A 7,549-nucleotide genomic window follows, 5' to 3' on the forward strand; every position below is an offset into this window, starting at 1 on the left:
AAAGTGAAACTCACCATATATACTATGTAAGTGAGACTGTGTTTGATAGACACACTTGATGCCAAGTTCAAGGGTTCAATAGCAACAACACTTAGTTGAAGTGTCAAAATGGAAAAAAGGGACAAGTTTAGGGGGCTGCATATGCATTAAGCCAATTAGCCAATTATGTAACTCATTCAATTTTACATTGTATCAATAAAATTATTCAATTTACAGCTTTTTTCAATTACTCAGCCAAATTTGTCATAAGAAAATATGACATGACAAAATAATTTTATTTTATTTTATTATGTCATGTATACATATACCCCACAAATAAACAAAACTAAAGAAACCCATATCTTATTAGTAATGTTTTTTATCTAATTAAAACAAAATTAATATGACATGTCTGATTTTTTTTTTTTTTTTTTTTTTTTTTTTTTTTTTTGTGTCTTTGCTCGATAACACAAAGATGAATTAGAGCCCATTTGGATTGACTTATAAGTTGCTAAAAACAGCTTATGGTGTTTGGTTAACCAGCTTATAAGCCATTTTGTGTGTATATAAACTGTTTTCAGCTTATAAACTATTTTTTTAAATTAAGCCAAATGACCCCTTACTTTGCTACATAATTCCTCATGTTTGAATGACTTTTAACGATAAAATGAGTACATAACCTTTTATAATTTGAAATGATGGACAGTAATTTTCTAAGTGTTTTAGTTTTTTTTTTTTTATGTAATTCTATAAAACTGTTTTGTTGTATTTTTTATTTGACAAAATAGTAGGAGTATAAAGTTTAAATTAAATTTATTAAAAAATGGGGGAGACATTGTAGAACGTGAGAAAATCATTACCAAGTCTTCCACCTTGCGCCAGCAAAGCTCTAGAACCCACAACAAATGGCGTGTGAAAGGATAAGTTAAATCTCCTACATATCTTACAGTACTTGACTATCTAATTTCTTCTTCGTTAAGGCAAATTGGTTTATGTATTATCTGAGACTAATGGTAAAATTCACAATTTGAAGTGTGATCCTTCACTCACAGAGTTCTGAATTCATTAGGAACAATGGAGCAGCCACTGTTGACAGGTTAATCTTGTTCCATTTTCATTAAAGCTTTAAGGTTGATTTTTTTTTTGTAAAATAGTTATACCCTTTTATTGCTTTCCCATTTTATATATAGCTAAATTACTTAAAGATTGAATCTTTCCTGTTAAATTGTATACCCTTTATTGCTTTTACCATTGTACATAGCTTAGTTGCTTAGAGCTTGAACCTTTTTTGTCAATTTTTATGACCTTTTCTTGTTTTAACATTTTTGTATAGCTTTTTTTTTGGTTTCCCGGGTACCCACGTTGAAGCCCGATTATATTTGAACATTTAAGGGCAGTGCTCCCGTCAAGGATTTTTCCATACCTATGACATTTATGCATAGCTTCATTGCTTAAAGCTTGAATCTTTTATGCCAGTTTCTATGCCCTTTTCTTGGTTTTCCTATTTTGTATATCTTAATTGCTTAAAGGTTGAATCTTTTCTGTTAATCTTCATACCCTTTCTTGCTTTTTGTTAGTTTAGTTGCTTTGACCTTTCATCTTTTCAGTCAAATTTTATGCCTGTTTGCTATTTTGCATAGCTTCATTCCTTAAAGCTTGAGGCTTTTCAGATAAATTCTTAAACCCTTTAATTGTTTGCTCTTTTTGCATTCCTTAATTGCTTGAAGCTTGAATCTTTTTGGGATAAGGCACTATTAGCCTCCGAACTGTACCCGAAGTTGCTACGACACACCTTATCTTTTCCTGGATCTTATTACCCCTAAATTTATTTAAAACAGAATATTTACCCCCTAAACGCTAATGCCAACTCTCATATGGGAAAGTGACATACACTCCCTTTGCCATATGTGTATTTATTTGTTTCTTTTCTTTTCTTTAAATTTTTTCAGCTTACGTGTCAATATTTTTTTTTTAAAACTGAATTTTCTTTTTTTAAATTATTTTTAAAAGTCATTTTTTTTAAAAAAATTTAAAATTTGATTTTTTTAAAACCCGTTTTTTTTTTTTTTTTTTTTGAAAAAAAAACCAGCACTAAAAACATGAATTTTTTTAAAATATGGAAGACTTGATTATTTTTTTAAGATGTCTTAAAAAATCTTGATTTTCATGATTTCATTTTCTTAGGACACCTTTATTTTTCAATTTCTTGTCAAAATGCAAAAAAACTGAATTTTTATAAAATTTTGGAAAAATTATTTTTTTAAAATGTGGAAAACCCTTTTTTTAAAACTAAATTTAGATAACTAGATTTATTTTCATATATAGAAAAAAATAATCAGTTTTCCAAATTTAAAAAATGTCCAAATTTTTTAATAAGAAGACTCAGTTTTCCAAATTTATTTCCTAAAAAAACGGATTTTTCATATTTTTTAAAAAAACAATATAGTTTTTCATATTTTAAGAAAATACGGATTTTTAAGAAAAAAAATAAGTTTTCCCCCTTTTTTATGTTTCTCACACTCTCAAAGAGAGTGAAACACACTCTCAAAGAGAGTGAAACACACTCTCCTTGCCACGTCAGCACTTAGGAGGGTAAATATTTTATTTTAAATAAGTTTAGGGGTAATAGAACCTAGAAAAAGATAAGTTGTGTCATAGCAACTTCTGGTATAGTTCAAGGGGTAATAGTGCCTTATCCCAATCTTGTTTTGTAAAATATTTATACCCATTCATTGCTTTCCCATTTTATCAATATTTTAAGTGTCTTAGTTTAGTTGGGCATAAAGTTTAAGGAATAAAAGAGACTTTTGAATCTTGTGGTCCTAAATTAAAAATAGGCGTACTGTACTAAAATGCCTTTTGAATCTTGTGGTTTTAAACGTGCCACGTAAGATGTCTGAATTGTCTACTTACTGAATATAGAAAGAGGCACTCTCTTTGGGACAGATCAAAAAGGAAAGTAGGACACTTAAATTAGGACGGGCTCAAAGATTAGACCTTTCCAGTTAATTTGTATACCCTTTATTTCTTTTACCATTGTGCATAGCTTAGTTGCTCGCAGCTTGACCTTTTCTGTCAATTTTTATGCCCTTTTCTTGTTATAACAATTTTGCATAGCTTCATTGCTTATAACTTGAATCTTTTCTGTGAACTTTTTAAACCCTTTTCTTGCTTTGCCTTTTCGCATAGCTTATAATCTGAAGCTTGAATTGTTCTAATAAAATTTGTATACCCTTTATTGCTTTTTCCATTTTTGCACAGCTTCATTGCTTAAAGCTTGATAATTTTCTCTAAAAATCCTATGCCCTTTCATTGCTAGTCCTATTTTGCATAGCTCCATTGCTTAAAGCTTGAATTTTTTCTGTGAGTTTTTTAACCCTCTTCTTGCTTTGCCCTTTTCGCATGCCTTAAAGGGTTGTTTGGTTTCTGGTTAAGAGGTAAATTTTTCAAGTATTAAAATCAATATGACTTGTATTATGTTTGGTAGCATTTTGGTTGCTGTGTATAAAATTCAGCATACCAAGTATCGTGTTTGGTTACGAGTTTACAATCTCGCATTAATGAGGGAATCTATGTATAATTTTATGCAAGATTTAATATGGAATAGCTAATACTGCCTGCATGACCAAGTAACTAATACCTGCATAATTAAATCGTGCATGACTAGTACCTGCATAACTCTAACCAGCAACCGAACAGCCCCTAATTGCTTTAAGTTTGAATCTTTTTTTTCAATTCTTTCTTGCTTTTTCCTTTTTGCATGACTTAATTTTGGGTTCATGTGACTTTCAAAAAGGAGGGAAAGCAGCAAGCGAAACAGGTCAAAGAGGGAGTGAGGGAGTGAGAGATGGGGTTCTTATGAGAATGTGGGAAGGGCGGGCTCTGTGATACCCACGACTTCCTTGGCTGGATCAGAAGTCAGTGTCGATGAGATTCGGTCTGCTGCTTCTATGTCAGTTCCCCACTCTCCTTCTCTCCATGCCTCAGTGATCAGCTCTCCCCAATCCCAATCTCAGCCACAATATTATGGTAAGTTCCCCACAGACTCATCATTTCATATTGGCTTTTTCTATGTTGAGTTCTGTATGCCCCCTCCATTTTATGTCATATGGTAGTATTTGATTGAACACGAATTTTCTATAAAGAAAAAGAACTTTGGTATACCAAAATACTGTACGCCATTAAGGTTAAACTTAAAGAGTTTAAGGTTAAAGAGTTTCCAAATATAAAAAGGTGTTGTTCTGTTTTGGAACAGACTAAGAAGGGATGAGTAATATATAAAATGAAACGGATGGAGTAACTCTTACTTTGCTGAGCACAAAAGGTCCTTAAGCCTTACTACTAGCTTGGCGCTATTACAATTTCACTTGATTTGCTCGGTTTGATTAAAATATACAACAATTTTAAATTGTTTTCTAGCTTTGGGGCTTTTCAGTTTAATGAACATAGATGAAGAGGTAATAATCGTACCTTCACCTTTGAGTTACGAGCTTCTGATGATAGAATAACAAGATGGAGCTAAATGCATCTTCTTTAATAGGGCTTGACAACCTATTTTTTTTCCCTTCTTCTGTATAAACCCATACCCATATGGTGCTTTCTTATTCATGGTTGCCTGTTGGTTAGTAGTTACTACCAGAATTATTTGGTCTTATGACTTGCATTAAGTTTCAACGCCATGGTTTTAACGAATTTCGTGAGTACATTAAAGCTGTCTGGATACATATTTGCTGTCTGATCTTGGTGGTTGATAGGATGTTTGTGCCCTTTTGTTTTTCCTTGGTAAAGTTTACAGCTGTGAGTAGATTACTTGCACGGCGCAAGTGCTTTAACGCATATGACTTCCTTGCAGTATCATCACTATGTCTTATTTGTAATATCATGTGATAAATGATATTCTCTCTTGTTGCAGAGCAAGGAATTGTTTGTAAGGGTGGGTACTATGGAGATACTGGTGGAACTACCGGTGATCAACGGAGGTAATTACGTAGCATTCTTCTTACCACGGGTCTTTCTTGGGTTACGTAGGCTATATTGAGCATTTGAAATCATTACCACCATTGGTTACACTAGTTTCCTCTTCTGCTGACTTCAAGACACCAATTAAAGTTCTGAAACTAGTAACGAGAAATACAATGAGCTTCCAATATTTGAAGAGTCACAATATGAAGATAATTTCCATATGTTTCTTGATAGTTTTTGTAGTTTTATGCATGTGTGTTTATATTTTATTCCTGTTTGGTTCCTTGAATTTTGCTTTATGGTTGTTTTTGCAACTGCATCTTGATTAACAAAATTTTTGGCAGGCAAGTGCTAGACTAGGTGGAAGTACGAGAGTTGCTTATAGATCATGTTGGCCATCGCTGCTGTTGGGGAAGTCGTCCAGCTCGGACCTGGAAGATTCATGCAATTGAAGACTGCAGCGTCTATGTGGGAACTCTAGAAACTTTCACAGGAGAGAGAGATACAGTTGTAGAGAAGGAGCTGTACCCCGGTGGCAGCATTGATGGAAAGGACAAGGGTCCTGAAATGGGAATATGAGAGCTGGATTTAAGGTCTGAGTTTCCTGTTTTATTTGTACCTGATAAGGAATCAAGGCTGAGAATTCTTCATTCAGAAACTATTGAGAAATGTTCAGGTAATAGGCGTGGTTGGCGGGATAGTCATTTTGCATTGTTAATAGTACAATAACAAAATAATCGCTTGTATAATAAAATGTACTTGATTCTTTATATCATCCTCTCCTCGCGCGTTACTGTTGAACTACTGTCTATGTAATCTTTAACATTTTTCTTTTCATGATTTTGCTTATTTGCTTCACAGTTTGTGATGGTCGAGGAAATATAGTTTGTCCTACTTGCAATGCAGATCAAGAGCCAGGGTTTCACAAGGAGGGTCAAAAGGCCCAGTGTCCGACTTGCTATGGAAGGGGTCTAATTGCTCATAAGGACGGATCTTTTGACTTATAGTTAACTGTTGCACTAATTTTTGGCGTTTTCTGGTCTAGCTTATTCTGTTCTCCTTGACTAACTATAAGATAAAATTCTCGTAAATCTTGTGCTATTTCGCATATAAATTTCCTTCTCTTTCATGGTTTCTGCTGGTAGCATTTCTGGAAACAAATGCAAATCGTGAGGTGGCCGATTTGTGTAAGCGGTTTACTGAAGACATTCTTTTTTTCCTCTCCTTTTGCAGATGCCTGAAGTGTAAAGGTAATGGAAAAATTCCTTGTGCGACTTGTGAGTCTCGTGGCCTCATTAAATGCCAAACATGTGAAGGTGGTGGTTCTCTTTTGACACGGAAAGTAGCTGTTGTTAGATGGTAATCCATCTTTACTTTTTATTTTATTTTAACTCCACTAGTCATACATATTAAAGTTAAGGAAATCACGAGGCTGTCAACTGACGTCTGATCCGTACAAAATACCCAGTCTTTGGATATTAACAAATGCTGTGTACATAAGCTAATTGTTTCTGTCTTCATAGAATGCACTAATCAATCGGTGTAAACTACTGAAACTTTTAAGAGAAGTTTAGTGGCTTTGGCTTGTGAATGATAAAGGCGTACTCTATTTCTTTAGCTAGCCTCGTTGTATGCCCTTTGTTGTACTCCTGTCTAGAGAAAATAAAACAATAGCCTACCAGTACCTTCATGAACTGAAAACTTTGGAGCAAAAAATTAATACCTTGGTGGATCCGTAATAATTAAGTCCAGAACTGATGTCAGTAAATCACTTGCTTAGTTTGACATAACTGTATGCCATGAAGCATGAACGACGAGGACTTTGGTCCTGCAAACAGTGTCTTATCCAATATGATTTGAGGTATCTTGTAGGTTCTTTTGTTCTGGTGTAGAGGGCATGGATTAATGTAATGTGCAAACTGACTTGTTTTTGTACACGGAAAGTACGCTACAAGTGGAGCAGTGGTCAATCTTAATTTAACTAAAATAAAACAACCCTTTCAACTACGGTTAACTCCCATAATTATGTGAGACTCCTTTCCTTATTGGCAGCATCTATTTAGGCACAAAATTTTGGTGCTCCGGTAGACTTGCAAGCAAAAAACAAACGTTATGATTTTAAAACTTGATTTTTTTCATGCTAATTACCTTTCTTAACATTGAAATACTTCCAGTAAATCTTAATCAATCAAAGTGGTTCTGAAATTCAATACAGTAACTTTAAACGCTCCAATATATTTATTATATAGAGATTGATCTTTCATGACAGCAAAAAACTATATACAGTGTGTGTATATATATAGATATATAATAAAAATAATAAAACGAAGAAAAAGATGTGCAAAGACAAGTTAATTAACTATCTAGATTAAGTTTGTTTCAACTGATACGATCTTTAGCTGTTGTTTGTGCTATCAAGATGATTTAATCCTGTGTTTTTGCTGATCCTGGCTCCTTTCCTCCATGATTTCCATGGTAAGAAAATACTTCTCTAAACAGAAAGATTTTTTCAGTAATATTTTCATATACTTATTTTATTTTCCAAAATAGTACTGATCCGGGAAACAATTAGGGGGGTTAGCCGTGGTTAGAAGGGTTATTTTAGTTA

At 33.4% G+C, this 7,549-nt stretch overlaps 1 pseudogene; it reads left to right on the forward strand.

Moving 5' to 3' along the window:
- Nucleotides 1-773: 773 nt before the first annotated feature.
- Nucleotides 774-6,539, forward strand: LOC132630633 (uncharacterized; annotated as a pseudogene).
- The last annotated feature ends 1,010 nt before the right edge of the window (nt 6,540-7,549 follow it).

The sequence above is a fragment of the Lycium barbarum genome, chromosome 3 (assembly GCF_019175385.1).
Source record: "Lycium barbarum isolate Lr01 chromosome 3, ASM1917538v2, whole genome shotgun sequence".
NCBI classification, from domain to species: Eukaryota; Viridiplantae; Streptophyta; class Magnoliopsida; order Solanales; family Solanaceae; genus Lycium; species Lycium barbarum.